This window comes from Lytechinus pictus, chromosome 6 (assembly GCF_037042905.1).
Source record: "Lytechinus pictus isolate F3 Inbred chromosome 6, Lp3.0, whole genome shotgun sequence".
NCBI lineage: Eukaryota > Metazoa > Echinodermata > Echinoidea > Temnopleuroida > Toxopneustidae > Lytechinus > Lytechinus pictus.
In genome coordinates, this window is record NC_087250.1 from 3831763 (window position 1) to 3848698 (window position 16936).

The 16936-nt window shown below is 38.6% G+C and overlaps 1 long non-coding RNA gene across 1 annotated transcript; it reads left to right on the forward strand.

Moving 5' to 3' along the window:
* Positions 1–2546: 2546 nt before the first annotated feature.
* On the forward strand, positions 2547–12558 carry LOC135154497 (uncharacterized). Its single transcript, XR_010293850.1, has 3 exons — positions 2547–2765; positions 6421–6482; positions 8896–12558. It is a non-coding gene; the product is annotated as an uncharacterized LOC135154497 (long non-coding RNA).
* The last annotated feature ends 4378 nt before the right edge of the window (positions 12559–16936 follow it).

Sequence of the window (16936 nt, forward strand, 5' to 3'; positions counted from 1 at the left end):
TGTATGATAACTACATGTATACGCCAAAAAAGATTAAGACAATGGTCAATGCTAACTTTTGTTTGGCTACATAGAGAACTACATGTAGCTGAGGGCTTAGTTCTAGTTTTTTTTTTTTTTTTTTTGGGGGGGGGGGGGGGCTAGACCTCAAGATTTCGAACTACAGCCCCTAGTTTAGATCTAAGCCTAGATCAAGATTCTTTAGTCCTAGAAATAACCCAATGCTAGATCCCTAGCCTACTTCCTTTCTCAGGCCTAACGTTAGATGAGTAGAACTAGACTAGATCTAGCCTACATTTACTATTTTTAGATCTAGAATCTACATTGAGATAGAGTCTACAAGTCTCTAGATCTACACCTAGTATTACTATGACCCTATGTACACCTAGAATGCTAGATTGGTATAGTTCTAGATCTAGATAGGGTCTAACTTTTAGTCTAAGTGAGTAAGTCATTTAGTCTAGATCTAGGCCTAGGTTAGAGATTTCTAGATCAAACAGTAGACTAGATCAGCCAGTCCTAAAGTTAGGGCTACCGGATAGGCTAGAAATAAAATCTAGAATGAATAGAAGAAAGCACAGGCTAGGCCGCCTAGGCCCTAGATCTAAATTCTTATATAAATCTAGGCCCTAGTCTAGACTGAGCTGTTGCCAGTGTTGGTCTAGTTTTAGGCCTGTTTTCTAGTCCTGGAAACCTAGATCTAAACAAGTCCTCAAAATGTATAAAATAAAAACTCCAAACAAACAGATGGACCTAAAGCAGGAGTAGATCTAGATAGATGTCTAGACTACTACTAGGACTAGATCTAACTTTTAGGCATAGTTGGCAAGCAATGCATAGCGATATATCTAGCACTGTTGACAGGAATAACCGTCGTTTCTGGGGATTTATTTAAAAGTTTCTGACATTTACTGTCATATCACATTGGTGAGACTAGGTCAACGTAACGTTAGACTGTTTAGTGTCGTACTCGTAATACTAAAATAGCGGAACAACTAAAATACAGTCGGAGACTGAAGCTTTTGGTCTAAGTCAGATCTATTCTAGACCTACATGTAGATCTAGATAGATCTATCCCTGTCTTAAGGCTAAGCCAGGCTAAGTCCTGCATGTTTCTAGGCCTAGACCAATACTAATATAGGTCTATCATTAGATCTAGGCCTAGTATGTAGCTTCAGTCTCAGTTGCTCCACTACGGCACTAGAGTCAAAGTTACGTTTTGCTTCAGCCTTCAGGAAAGTAAAAAGTAAAAACAATGTTCAATTCTCCTCCAAACAGACGGATATTAGTTGTAGATCTTGGGCCTAGGCTAGATCTAGGCCTAATGTTAGACCCAAGACTAGTCTCAAAAGTTACAAATGTTTTCCCTTAGACCCTAGGTCTACTTCAACTGAAGTAGAATAAAGATGTCGAGAGGAATCTACCCTATCCCATTTAGATTTTGACAAACAATACATGAAAAGTAATGAATGGGACTGATACATAAAAAACTGTGCAAGTCACTCGGTTTGGGATTGAAATGTTTTGGTAATTAAAAATATATAGATAATCTGAATAAAAAATTCTTACCATATATGGGTGATGAATGCTCTTCTTCTACTACAATAGTTGTAATTAGTTTCAATAAAATCAAACTTGTTAAGAAAAAACAACTTCAATGACATTTTTGCTATTTTGTTGCAGTCACCCCTGCAGCAGTTTAGAAGGTCATAGGATTTGACTTTGAGACTTTGGCTTAGCCATATCGTCTGACTTGAGACAAATGTCTTAAAGTTGATAGAATATCGTTAGGGAAGATTTCTTAGACAAGCAAAATGCTAAGACAAATTGCTAAGACTTAAGCAAAAAGCTTATCTTGTTTATGGAATACGGGCCCTGGCCTTTTTGCTCATTAGCATAGGGACCTGCGGTCTGACTGAATGCTTACGACTGGCACTGGTCGAGGTGAAGTCCACGCGCATGCGTACTCTTAATCCGAAGACGCAAGTCATGAATATTCATATGTTGGTCCAGAACTCGGTGGGAAAAATAATTTCGCTGCCGGGGCCCCATTCGATCCCCATTTGCATTCGGTGAAGGTATTTTTCTATAAAAAAATATATATACTGCGTGAAGATATATAGGCCGATTGAAGATTGTTGATGAGAATATCTCTGTTGGTGAATCTAAAGAAGTTGGAATTAGTGTGGGGAAGGAGAGATCAAGTTTCCATGACATGGGGGGGGGGGGGGTACTGTGCCGCTGGAATGGGTCGCTTTAAAAAAATAAACATCGGGTATGGTTAAATTTATGCTGGAAAATCCCTATAAACATGGCCCCAATTTTTAGATACTGGCCTTTTAAACATGGGTCCATATTCTCCTCCAATGTCTTAGGTGTAAATATGAAACGACCTTACATTTTGGGTGATAACCTTTTTTTTTTTCTTTTCCTCCCCGTCCAAACCAAATCTAAGACACCCCCCCCCCCCCCCGTGCCCATGAACAACTTTCTACAGCATCTCCTTGGTACAACTACCGGTAGTACGTGCACACTGCATGCACTGACAAACGGAAGCTTTCACTGATAAAGGCCTATATTATGCATTCCCCTCGCATACTGTTGGTCCCAGCGCCCATGACTAATTTATACTCGGTTCAATTCACCATATTCTCGAAGAAGCTTGTTTAATTTATAAATTACTCTGCAATATCGTGACCCGGTAAAAAGAGAGTTGTCACCACTCATAGTGCATGTTGAGATGAAGAAAACTAAAAGAACAAAAGGTAAGTTTCAGTTTATACTGTGCTCGACAGTTGCCTCGAGTCGTCTTTTCTATTTTTTTTTTGCCCTTTGATTTCCGTACTACTGCCAGTACTGGTACGTGGGTGTAGCAGCGTTACTTATCATAATAAAAAGAGTGATTCGTACATGTGCCTTACAGATCAAACATGCAGATACATATATACCAGGATGTGCGGGAAACTCGCACGTTCGACATTTATGATGCCTCGTTCGCATCACAAAACATGTCGTGGAGAGCACTCCGATCCCCAGCCCGAGGAGCTGGGTAGCTAGAGCCGTACGTACGTCTAGGTATGTTCAACGTTCGCAAAACAAGGCTGGCCCACGAATCCTTTACAGACCGCTTCGAGAGCGAATACATCGGATGCACGTGCATGCATCGCATAAAAAAACACCCCACAAGCTCCGCCCACACTCGCGACAGTGCGAATGTCAACGTGATAACTCCACCTACTTTATCGCTTACATCACAAGGTGGCGCTGTGTAATTTCGATTTAAACTGAATATAGATCGTGACTCAACGGTCAAAAAGTGAAATTTTCTTTCCAAACATCGCCCCAGAATTTCGTCGTTTAAAAACCCTTCCCGAATATATTATGATCCCAAACTTTCACATAGGTATTTTTAAACTGTAAGTCAAATGTTCATACCATTTTCATAGAGCAATATGGTTTTTTTTTAAATTGGTCACAAAGTGAAATAATCCCTTTAACATAACAAACAAGCAAATCAGCCATGTGGCTCAACTATCCTATAATACATCAAGACTTCTACTGTTTTCATACGAGGACTCCGAGTCGGAACTTGCCATATCTGCCACATCGATTTTACATCGCCATTCCCATGTGCGGACATGCATGCCTGCATGCAATGGCCCCAAGGCGGGACCCGGCCACGGTCGGACACGGCGTGCATCGGTAGCATGGAGCAAGGTAACGTGAGTCGAGCCGAGTTAGATCCCACGTTACAGTGCCAGTCAGTCCGCAGCTCGTCCGAAAGTATTTAATTCAGCGGTATGCATAGCCAGCCATCCGTGGTTTGATGCATATATACGTAATTAGACCAAAAGCTTCGGTCTCTGTAATGTTCGTTGTTCCGCTGAACTCCGTTAGCTCCCCTCACCAATACAGAGACCGAAGTTCTAGCTCGTTCTGCACAGGGACTCAATGGCCATATGTATTAAGTTCCAATAAAACGGGGAAGTGAAGTTGCGCGACAGCCGAAGCAATTAGTTACTGTTGTTTCCCCTTTTAAGTTTATTTTCCCTTTTTTGGTGCATTTTAGGACAAAACGGAATAATAATCTTTATTTGATACAGTTCTTTTCATATATTTTTATGAAATAAAGACAAAAATCGATGAGCACCGTCTGGGGGATTTTGCATTGTTAACCCCGTAATGATGGTTGCACCATAGCGAGCCGTCTGAGTACGAGGAGAAATAAAAATGTTAAAAAACTCGAAACATTATTGTCCATTTCTCATAAAATTTGTCTTATTTTATAGATAAAATTTCATGTTTTAAGTAACTGGAGACCTAAAAAAATCCCTACCTAAATTCTCGAAACATTGAATTGTGCTCGCGTGCCAAACGTATACGTTGAGCTGAACGGGGATCAGTCTTTCTCTCTGTCTCTCCTTCCTTTCCGAAATCAAAACGGCCCCTCGATCGGACATAGTTATTTAGACGCAAGACAAATAATGCTCTGACAACCAAACTAACTTTTCATCAGCATCAGTAAAAATATGTGAATGGGCTTTTAAAAACTAATACTAAAACTGATCTAAAATTGATCTTAGATCGATTTTAAAATTGATTTTGGAAATCAATTTTAAATTAATTTTAAAATCGTAATTGTACCTGTTCTAATTAACCGATTTTAAAATCGGCTCCCGATTTTACCACAATTGGCGATCACCTGCCAATCTTCGATCATGCCCCTTGAAGGAAAAATCGGATATAAAATATCGGAGTAGATCTAGTAAAACCACGGATGGCTGGCTATGCATACCGCTGGATTAAATACGTTCGGACGAGCTGCGGACTGACTGGCACTGTAACGTGGGATCTAACTTGGCTCGACTCACGTTACCTTGCTCCATGCTACCGATACACGCCGTGTCCGACCGTGGCCGGGTCCCGCCTTGGGGCCATTGCATGCAGGCATGCATGTCCGCACATGGGAATGGCGATGTAAAATCGATGTGGCAGATATGGCAAGTTCCGACTCGGAGTCCTCGTATGAAAACAGTAGAAGTCTGGATGTATTCTAGGATATAGTTGAGCCACATGGCTGATTTGCTTGTTTGTTATGTTAAGCAGTAGGCGAGTGCATTTTATTTGAGGCACTTGCCGGCTTAAAACGAAACTAGAATTTCAATTTCATTTTATTTTCCCAGCGTGTTTGTCCCATTGAAGACACCGTTAGAAAAAAAATCGCATCCAAATAAAAAAAATCGCCGAAAATCCAAAACCCGAGTGATTTCGAACGCGACCCGAGTGATTTCGAACGCGAACGCGACCCGAGGGATTATAATAAGCCCCTGACCTTGACATATGTGGTGTAAATATATTTTCCCATGACATGTATTATGCTCAGAATTAGGCAATATGCAATTTGAAAGATAATGGGGAAAATCTGAAAAAATGCGTACAAAACAAATGGAAAGTTGTCCACAAAATCAGTCATTTTGAAGCATGTTTGCCAACTTGAGGATCCCCATAGAAAGTACAACAAGACCTTTACAACGTCCATACCTTGCTTATTTCACAACCGATTTTGATGAAAGTTGTTTTAAATTGTTCCTCTTGTTTTACTCTTTCCAATAAGATTGCTTCACTTCTTGGGTTTTGGTTTCCTTAAAGTGGTCATGCAGCATTGGGTAAAATTTGGGCAATGTCTGGTTGCCATTGATTTGAAGGAACTTGAAACACATCTTCCCAAGTTTGTTGGAGTGCTTCATGAATCATTGTGATTTCAAAAATATGCTCTGAGCCAATGAGATGCAGGAATTTCAGCAGCTTGTAACGGTGGAGGACAAACCTCTTGATAAAGATCTTTGTGAAACACTTCTTCCTTTTAAAGTTCCTTGGAGTGTTGCATACTATCATTGTGATTTAAATAAAATGCTCTGAGCCAATGAGATGCAGGGATTTCAGCAGCTTATAACAGTGGAGGACAATCCACTTGATAGAGATCTTTGTGAAACTCTCATCTCGAGTGCTTCCTGGCAGTGTGCGACAGTGCCATTCATTAGTGTAATTTAAAAAAATTGTCTCAGCCAAGCATATACAGGGAGTTTAGTAGCTTATAACAGATGTTGATGACAATCACTTTTAATAAGTCTTCATAAAATAATTTTTTGGAGTGTTCAACAAAATATTTTATTTCAGAAATTTGCCTTGCCTCCAATCAGATACAAAGAATTCAGTAGCTTATGACAATTGTTGATAACAATCACTTTTAAAAAGTCTTCATGAAAGACTCTTGGGAGTGTCCAACAAAATATTTGAATTTCATAAATTTGCTTACCTCCAATCAGATACAAGGATTTCAGGAGCTTATAACAGTTTTTGATGACAATCGCTTTCTAAATGTCTTTGTGAAACCCTCCCCCATTGTTGCATTCCTTACAGGGTCAGACGGAGGAAGAGACTGCCGATCTTGGATTTGACAAGTTCGCCATCTACAGACCAGGGTAATTACACATGTTTTTCTCATTTTATCGTTTTGAGCCCCGTAACATGAAGGTTAGCGGTTAATCGCTGTAAAATGAAATGGCCTGTCAAGACCATCGTTGTGTGCACATTTTGCTCAGTAGACCAACATACATGTACCTCACCACCAGTAATTGTACGCAAAAGTCGTGGCAAGTCTCTCACTCACATTTCGAGGTCAATATGCCTACCGCTTTTCCAAATATATCGCGTTCGGGGACGGCTGTATTCAGATCCGATCACGACGTTATCGTTCGACTTCTCAGTCAGACATGGCTTTGCCGTAATTTTGATATGGACTGAAGTTAGCAACCAAAAGACTTGCCTTGCCTGCAGCAGCTCACCCGTTACGGCATAAAACCAAGCGTGGGTTCAAATCCCAGTCATGGCATGGTTTCTTTAAGCAATATATTGATCCACAATGTGCCGCTCTCAACCCAGCTAAATGTGCACATGGCAGGAATTTATTCCTTGAAATGTGTGTGCGCTGTCAGTGCGGCCCCCAAGCTAAAGCCAGGGTAATATTATCCAAGTCCTTTTGAGCGCATAGAGATGACAGATGTTAATGTTTTATGCGCTTTGCAAGAACTGTTCATTATTACTATTTTTCTTATTATTATAATTAGAAGTAGTAGTATTAAAAATTGAAATTAAAGGCATATGCTAACGTTGTAGACATGTAATTTAAAAAAATATCAAAGGAGAGATGAAATATGTACATGAATGCCTTTCTGTCAACCTAAAAACTCTAAAACAAAAAAAAAATCGAAAGAAATCCTTTCGATATATGTTATAATTGATGGTTTTGTGTAATTTCTATCGTGCCGATAATAAAAGAACAAATAAGTGTATGGATGAAATTAAGATGGTATTTCCGGTCACTTTATATTTCACTTTTTTGAAGCACTTAATAATGATTTTCGGACGCGATTTTTTTCTGGGCTTCATTTTTGTAACATATCACAGGTGCAGGTGACAAGTGGGACCTCGCAGCTCAAATTTTTTAAAAGTCAAATCAATGTTATCAAATACCTTTAACATTGGTTCATAGATTTCCTAAGAAATTAGTGTTTGTTGTAGCTACATTCCATTATCTTTAAAGGGAAAGTTCACCAACAAAAAGTTTATACTAAAAATAGCAGAAAAAATATAAAAAAGGTTTGAAGGTTTGAGGAAAATCCATCAAGGATTGAAATGTTGTTAGAATTTAAAGTTTTTGATTTGTGACATCATATGTGAGCAGCTTCCCATGTATCCCAAATTTAAGAAATCAGTTAAATGTCATTTCCTAAAAAAAATGAAAATGGGTTTTATTGTACCTTCATTATATCAACAGACAAATTATTTCACACCCGTTCCTAAAAAGAAGAAATTATTTAGTTATCATGAGCCATTGAAAATTTGAATTATGCATTTCATATTTAGGGACAGTGATTTTCCGCGATCGCGGAAAACGGACGGAATTCACGGAAAGGGCCTTTTGAAACGGAAAGTGGCATTTCAAACGGAAAATCACGGAAAGCGTATTTTCCCTCAAAATACACAGAATAGCAACAGAAATTACTCCAATGTCACAACAAAATGAGAATATTAAATGGCCACAAAACCCCAGAAAACACGATCTCACTTCGCTACTATCATGACAATTTCACACATCGTGACTGCACTCGACATCAGCTAGCACACTCCATTATACCCCGTACCCGGCCGGCCGGGTTGGGCTTCACATGCACACATATCGTTCAACTACACGGTCGTGTGTTGCTGCCCTCTACGTTTGAAGATGTACAGCACGATATCGTGCCGTTGACTGGACTGATGATAACGATGTCCAAAAAAACCCAAAATTATCGATGAAATATCATTTCACTGTGAAATAATGCTAATAATGTGAAAGGTGAGGATGTATGCATGCTAAATGGGTTTGTAAAAATATTTTATGCACCCGCATAGATCCGATTAGAACGGATTCTATTGTGTTGTTGGTACAGTAGCAGATACAAATTTTGACCAGTGCGAGTGTAGTACCTGTTGTGATTTTGCTTTTCAATGTGTAAACGGAATTGTCACTTTTCCGTGTGTACAAAGTCTATGGGGAAACGGAATTTCCGTTTTCTGACATGCTGAAACGGAATTTGAGATTTTCTGAAACGGAAAAGGCAATTTTTAAAAACGGAAAATCACTGTCCCTACATATTATATGACGTCACAAATCAAAAAATTGAAATTCAAATAACTTTCTAAATATGTGATGGATTTTCCTTAACCTTCACCAATATTTTTCATTATTTTTCCTAGTACTGTTTCAATAAACTTTTTGTCAGGGTGAACTTGCCCTTTAAAGAAGTTTGCCATGAAAATCAGTATATCTCATTTCCTCTCTTTAACCTACAGAATGCTAATGTGCGATCGAGAAGAATACCGCTTTGGAGAAAGTATCGCACGATTCGTTGGCGCACCATTCGAGTACTTTTCCCCAGGAAAAATCACCAACACAACTCTCTCGGTCGGTCAAGCGATGATCGCAAGAACCGTCAAGCCAGCTGATACGGCTAAGGTTATTGTTGAAGGGAAGGAAATCTACCGGGCTTCGAAAGAAGTCACTGGCTAAGAATTTACATTTTATTCAATACCGAAGTGATGATGTCACAAAAACATTGCTGCGTTCCATCAGTTGTGATACCATATCTCGGTGGAGGATGACAGATATCCACAAACCAATTCAGTGGAAATCGGTCCATTTAGGCGCAAGACCTGGCTGTAACCTGGGGCCCGCCTTACAAAGAGTTACGTTTGATCTCATCGACCTCTGTTATATGGAAATCCATCAATGTCATGATTTTCTACATAAAATTTTCAAAATGTCCTTTGTAAAATAAAGAGAAGCCCATTGAATTTAAAAAAAAAACGTGAAAGTATAAATATACATCATATTTAGACAATTTTGAACAAATATGCATTTTAGATGTTGACGTTGCTGGCTTTCCATAGTTGTGGTTGATCCGATTCGCAATTCTTTCTAAGACGGGAACCAGGCTCCAGGGATGTGGTCAAGGCCAGTACTTCCAAATCACAAGGTCTCTGGAGACTTTGTACACATACATGTAACTCAGCCTGAGGCCAAGACCAAGGCCGGCAAAATGTGGCCTTGAGGCCGGCCTTGAGTACCGGACCATTCTGATAAATAGCTACTTTACTAGCCCTATTGCAATTGAGTACAGTACACTGATTTAATTTATGGCGTGTTGCAAGAAATTTGCGATCAATTGCAAGTCTATTTTCGGTCCCTAAATCAATCATATCTCGTGCAATTAATTGTAACTTTCTCTTCAAGGGGGAGTGAACTGTGTGTTGTCTCTCATTGACTGTGTGTTATAAATACATAGTCTTAAAATATACGTTTTCAGATATCTACTAATACTACAGAGAATAAATTGACCTATAATTGTATTTGTATAGGGAAGCTATAATGTTTTGAGAGGAAAAGTAATTGTTTTGCTACTTGGTAACATAATTATTGTGGTATAAATGTATTGAGTAGTTCATTATCATGTTATCATTCAAGTGGGTCTATATTACTAGACTACACTAGCAGTATGGGTCAGGAACCTGGCCAGGTATGAGTAGTTGAGGACTCGAGATGGCACTATTGGTTCGTGCCTGTTTTAATTTCTGGTTTCATGATCGATATTCTGCTTCTTGAAAAAAGGAGTGTAATCTGATTTGCTACATTTAAAATTGATCTATCAATTGTATAATTGCAACAGAATATTTGCAATTGATTGCAAATATTTTCTGCCCCCCCCCCCTTAGGCTAATAGGAAACATGGGCCTTAGAGCAGAAGATTATCCTTTGTTCATGGAGGTGACATCTATTGTTGCATCCCCCCCCCCCAAAAAAAAAAGGGAATCCTCTGTGCTAAAGCCCATGATAGGTAATCATTTGGCCATACCTGAGGCCAACATGGACCAATTCACATCAAATTTGGTGTCTGGAGAGATGTTACTTCATGTTGTACAAAACAGTAAAGATTAAGCTAAAATCTTACCTCCATAACTCGTTTTATCAACGATTTTCTGTTACTTGTTATTTTGTTTGCCCCCCCCCCCCCTTTCACTTGTGCGGCTTGAGCATCTCTTACAAAATGGATATCGCGCCTAACAAATTGCATATATTATTATCATTATTGTACCAGCATACGGTCATGGACGTGCTGAAATGTGCAAAAGCAAATTTATGACATCATGCTTTGGTACTCTCTTGAGGAAACATTGATCATCATCATTCCAATATTTATAGGGTGGTATACTGGTGGCCATGGTTTAATTACATGGGGGTTAACCATAACACGACTGTTATGGAGTGCCATTTGTCTGACCTATATGAATGCAATTAGGACTGTATTTTGCAGTCTGGCCTAAATGATTGCAATTACTTGTATGATTGTATTTATCAGTCTGACGTACCTAGTAGAGGATAGCAATTATGATTGTATTTAGCAGTCTGATGTACCTATGTGATGGCAATTATGATTGTATTTAGCAGTCTGATGTACCTATATGATGGCAATTATGATTGTATTTAGCAGTCTGACGTACCTAGTAGAGGATAGCAATTATGATTGTATTTAGCAGTCTGATGTACCTAGAGGATAGCCAATTATGATTGTATTTAGCAGTCTGATGTACCTCGAGGATAGCCAATTATGATTGTATTTAGCAGTCTGATGTACCTAGAGGATAGCAATTATGATTGTATTTAGAAGTCATGTACCTGGATGATAGCAATTATGATTGTATTTAGCAGTCTGACGTACCTAGAGGATAGCCAATTATGATTGTATTTAGCAGTCTGATGTACCTCGAGGATAGCCAATTATGATTGTATTTAGCAGTCTGATGTACCTAGAGGATAGCAATTATGATTGTATTTATCAGTCTAACGTACCTAGTAGATGATAGCAATTATGATTGTATTTAGCAGTCTGATGTGCCTATATGATGGCAATTATGATTGTATTTAGCAGTCTGACGTACCTAGAGGATAGCCAATTATGATTGTATTTAGCAGTCTGATGTACCTAGAGGATAGCCAATTATGATTGTATTTAGCAGTCTGACGTACCTAGAGGATAGCCAGTTATGATTGTATTTAGCAGTCTGACGTACCTAGAGGATAGCCAATTATGATTGTATTTAGCAGTCTGATGTACCTCGAGGATAGCAATTATGATTGTATTTAGCAGTCTGACGTACCTAGAGGATAGCAATTATGATTGTATTTAGCAGTCTGATGTACCTAGAGGATAGCCAATTATGATTGTATTTAGCAGTCTGACCTAAAGGAATGCAATTATTGTATTTAGCATTCTGACCCAAATGATTGCAATTTTGATTGTATTTAGCACTCTGACCTAAATGATTCCAATTATGATTGTATTTAGCAGTCTGACCTAAAAGAATGCAGTTATGATTGTATTTAGCAGTATGATTGCACTTAGCAGTGTTTTCCTAAATGAATTCAATTATGAATGTATTTACATGTAGCAGTCGACCTAAAGGAATTCAATTATTGTGTTAAGCTTTCTGACGTAAATGATTGCAATTTTGATTGTATTTAGCAGTCTCATCTAAATATTGTAGTTATGTTTGTATTTAGTAGTTTTGATGGTATTGTAATTGTGATGTGTGTTGCTGTACTGTAGTGGTTTAACCCTAAAAAGACTGGGGGGGGCTGATTCAGCCCCCCCTCGACATTTTTCGCGATAAATCTGTAACGCGAAAAGCTGGCGGTGCGCCGTTCCATGACTTTTTTTTTCTAAGTCTTGCGCAACTTTTGAGACCAAATTTGCGACGCCCGGGTACGTGGTTCCGAAATTACGCAACATTTTGTAAGTGCATATCGACCCGAAATTGCTCAAAAACGTGAATTTGTGTACAAATCCAATGCAAATTGTGTTTTTAGCCAAACTTCATAAATGTATCATTATTTTCAATTTTACTAATCAAACTTAATTAATTTCATCTTGTTTATGGTCAGAATAAAGTAGCGGACGATTTCCATTGAAAAAACAATAAAAAACAAAAAGTCGAAAAACAAGGAAATACATAAGAAATTAAAAAAACAATAAAATACATAAGAAAAGAATTGTGATATTTATTTTTTTTTTAAGTACATTTTGATCAGAATCCTTCAAAGAGTCTGTGAATAAAAAATGAGCACTTTAGAGGCCTTACTTAGTTAATTAGAGCAAATCTTTGATTTTACGCATAAATTAGCATAATTAATGAATTATGAGATTTTTCGGAAAAATTGATCCTACAGTCTTGGAGATTATGCCATGGGTAATGCACGTGCAAATTTTCGTCGCGATCGCGTGGTCGACGGCCGAGATCATAGGGGGGGGGGGGCTGAATCAGCCCCCCCCCCCCCCCCAGTCTTCTTAGGCATCAAAATAGCCCAGTTTATTTAGGGTTAAATCAGGGACTAAGTTTAAATTGGAGGCTACACTTTACTTTAGCCCTGGGGAGATATTTTACTTTATATTATATTCAACTACATTGTCAGCTTGAATTAAATTGATTTCATAATTCGATCTTGTAGACCTGACTAAATTAGACTATAATCACCGTTAATTTGATCCAGATATAACTGAAATATATTTTTAATCTTGTTTCTCTTGATGATTGTGTGATCCATTTGAGTTAATTACTGCAACAATGATGGAAGCTTTCTGTTATTTTACGCCTAGCTTGTCGGCGTGAGAGCATCGGAGCCTTATCACCGAGTTTGACTATTACATTGAATCCTCTCGGACAAAACAAAATTTATGGCAAAGCAAAATATCTCCAGTCGGGAGACTTAGAATTAGATCTGGCAAAACATCCTAAGCTAAAGTCCGGCCAGACCATAATTTGAATCAAACTGGAATATTGCAGAATGCAGTTTTTCTGATTTTTTTAAAATTAATTTCACAACTGAAATTCGGAGCGATGAAAATACTTAAAGAAATCTTAATATTTTGCTAGATAAAGGCAAAGGGACATGCCCTAAGAATTTCAGGAAATTGTCATGTTTTTGCGAAGTAACTGTCATGGCAATTTTGAGGTGGGTGGTATCTACTATACGTCTATTTTTATGGGACACTGTGTTTATAAGAATAATTATGTAGTTGATTTGTATTTATTTCTGTATTTGGTTTTACTTGTAATATATATGTATGTTCCTTTGTGTACTTATACATCTCTATTGAAGCCATGTGAATTATTGTATCTATTTGTCAATTCAATGCAGTTTGAATTCTGTTTATTTTTTTTCTTCAAAATCTCTTTGATAAATGTGAACTAAACCATTTGAAATTGCCAAATTCTTTACAAACAATCCATAGTTATTTTACAATAATAATAATAATCAAAGATTTGTATAGCGCACATATCTGTCAATGACACTCAAGGCGCACAATCAACTACTTATATAAAATAGAAATAAAATTAATAAATACACAAAAATTGAACAAACTGACAATGACATACATGTGGACAGTAATGAAGTTCTCGAACACTAAGTAAGGACAAATGAATATATATATATATATAAAGAAATAGACTTTATCAAACAATAGTAAACCCCAAAAAATATTAATTTAAAAACTTGTTTCTACACAGATGTTGATTGCTGCATACAATTACCCTACACTGCTATTGATATATTGGTATTCTTATATTTTGTTAGACAGTGGTGTAATTTCCATTCCAAAGAAAGATGATTACTGTTAAATTTTTATATGATTATAAAACTGCCGTGAAATCCAAAATAATGACGGGTAATGATGGAGGTACTTCATTTAAATAAAGTTCCTGCGGGTGATTATTGCAGCTAATTTATTTTATTTTATTTTTTTCTTGGGGTGGTTTTCATGAAATAAATAGTCAAGTGATTTTCAGAGACGATTGTTGAAATTTTTGAATCCTGGAATCTGATTGGCTTAAAGCAAACTAGTCAAGAGAAAATCACTGACTATTCATTCCGTGAAAGGGTCCCCCAGTGATGTCTATTTCATTAATCATGTAAACGTTATGTTATTTAATATGCAAGTGATCATTAAATTATATATTGTTAGATTATATTCTATTCTTTCTGATTGAATATCTCTTTGTAATGCTTTCACTAACCATAACTTGCCCGGGTTTGGGGAGGTTGTTTGGGGGAGGGAGGGGTGGGTGACTGTACAGGCTGTCTCCATCTCTGAAATGGGGGAGGGAGGGGTGGGTGATTGTACAGGCCGTCTCCATCTCTGAAATGGGGGAGGGAGGGGTGGGTGATTGTACTGGCCGTCTCCATCTCTGAAATGGGGGAGGGAGGGGTGGGTGATTGTACAGGCCGTCTCCATCTCTGAAATGGGGGAGGGAGGGGTGGGTGATTGTACAGGCCGTCTCCATCTCTGAAATGGGGGAGGGAGGGGTGGGTGATTGTACAGGCCGTCTCCATCTCTGAAATGGGGGAGGGAGGGGTGGGTGATTGTACAGGCCGTCTCCATCTCTGAAATGGGGGAGGGAGGGGTGGGTGATTGTACAGGCCGTCTCCATCTCTGAAATGGGGGAGGGAGGGGTGGGTGATTGTACAGGCCGTCTCCATCTCTGAAATGGGGGAGGGAGGGGTGGGTGATTGTACTGGCCGTCTCCATCTCTGAAATGGGGGAGGGAGGGGTGGGTGATTGTACAGGCCGTCTCCATCTCTGAAATGGGGGAGGGAGGGGTGGGTGATTGTACAGGCCGTCTCCATCTCTGAAATGGGGGAGGGAGGGGTGGGTGATTGTACAGGCCGTCTCCATCTCTGAAATGGGGGAGGGAGGGGTGGGTGATTGTACTGGCCGTCTCCATCTCTGAAATGGGGAGGGAGGGGTGGGTGATTGTACAGGCTGTCTCCATCTCTGAAATGGGGGAGGGAGGGGTGGGTGATTGTACAGGCCGTCTCCATCTCTGAAATGGGGGAGGGAGGGGTGGGTGATTGTACTGGCCGTCTCCATCTCTGAAATGGGGGGGGGGGGGGGAGTAGGCTATTTTCCCATCCCTCGGATTTTCGCCAGTAGTAAAATAATACAAACTGCCATATATTCACTCTAATATATCCCATTTCATATTGTTCTTTTGCATGGCCCTTTGAAAACAGTCTATGAGCTGAATAAAGCTTTTATCAACACAAGATCTCTCGCCAAAGTTAGGGGGAACCAGGGGGTGGGAAATTTGACAAGCAATAAGGTTATCACCCCAGGTCATCTCGTCCAAAATGCATGTTTTATTTCGATTTTGAATGATGTATCTCCATCACAAAAGACCAAAAATAGTAGGGGGGACATTTGATAGTGTCCCCCTACTATTTTGGGTCCCCCTGGGATTTCCGCCCATTTATCAACAACAAATAAATGAATCAAATCGAAGAAGATTTAACGATATTAGAATTCGGATTAAACAAAACAAAAAACGTTCATACATTTTCAAACTTTTGGGACTTGGGAAATTCTCCCCCACCCTCTCTCTCTCCCTGCCTTTCTATTTCTCTTTCTTCCTCTCTGTCACCCTGTATCTCCCTATCTGCGCTTCTCTTTCGTTTGTTTTGTGTGTGTTTATATCTACCCCTCCCTCTCATTCTCATCACCTGTTTGCTGTTATTCGTTTCCCTCCAACTTTCTTCTTTCGCATGACGCACCCCCAGATATTAGAATAACACTTTCAAATAATTACATAAAGAAACTAAAAGTCAATTTTTTTTATATTTCGTTTCATTTTTACATCATTCTCGGTATCAGAAGAAAAGAAATTAATGAGTCTATATCGATCGTCTATGGAAGTAGAATTTCAAATCAGCCAAATGAGACAACTAAATTATGTTATTGTAAATTTTATTTTGTTTTGTTAAACGGGTCCTATAAATAGGGGGTAGATGTTAATGCTCAAATCGTTTTCCAAATAACTTAAAGATAACATGTAATACTCTTTCTTCCGTCTGAAGAGTTAAACCGATCTTGGCTACATGAAATTAATAGTCGAAAACCAATTGTTAAAGGAGAATGAAACCTTTAGAACAAGATAGCTTGTTTGATAAGAGAAAAATCAAAGAAACAGATCAACGAAAGTTTGAGAGGAATTGGACAAAAAATGAGAAAGTTATGGGCATTTGAATATTGCGAGCACTAATGCTATGGAGATCCTCACATTGGCAATGCGAAAAAGATGTGTGATGTCACTTGTGAACAACTCTCCCCATTACATTAAAATGTATTTCACTGAAATTGCCTCTTTTATCACATCTATCAGTAGATCATATATATTCTTTATATATGAGCGCATGTAATACAGATTTTTTTTAAAATACATTATGGATAAAGAGTTTGTATCACCAAAAGAAAAAGCAAAACGAGACATTTTGGGGGTATTT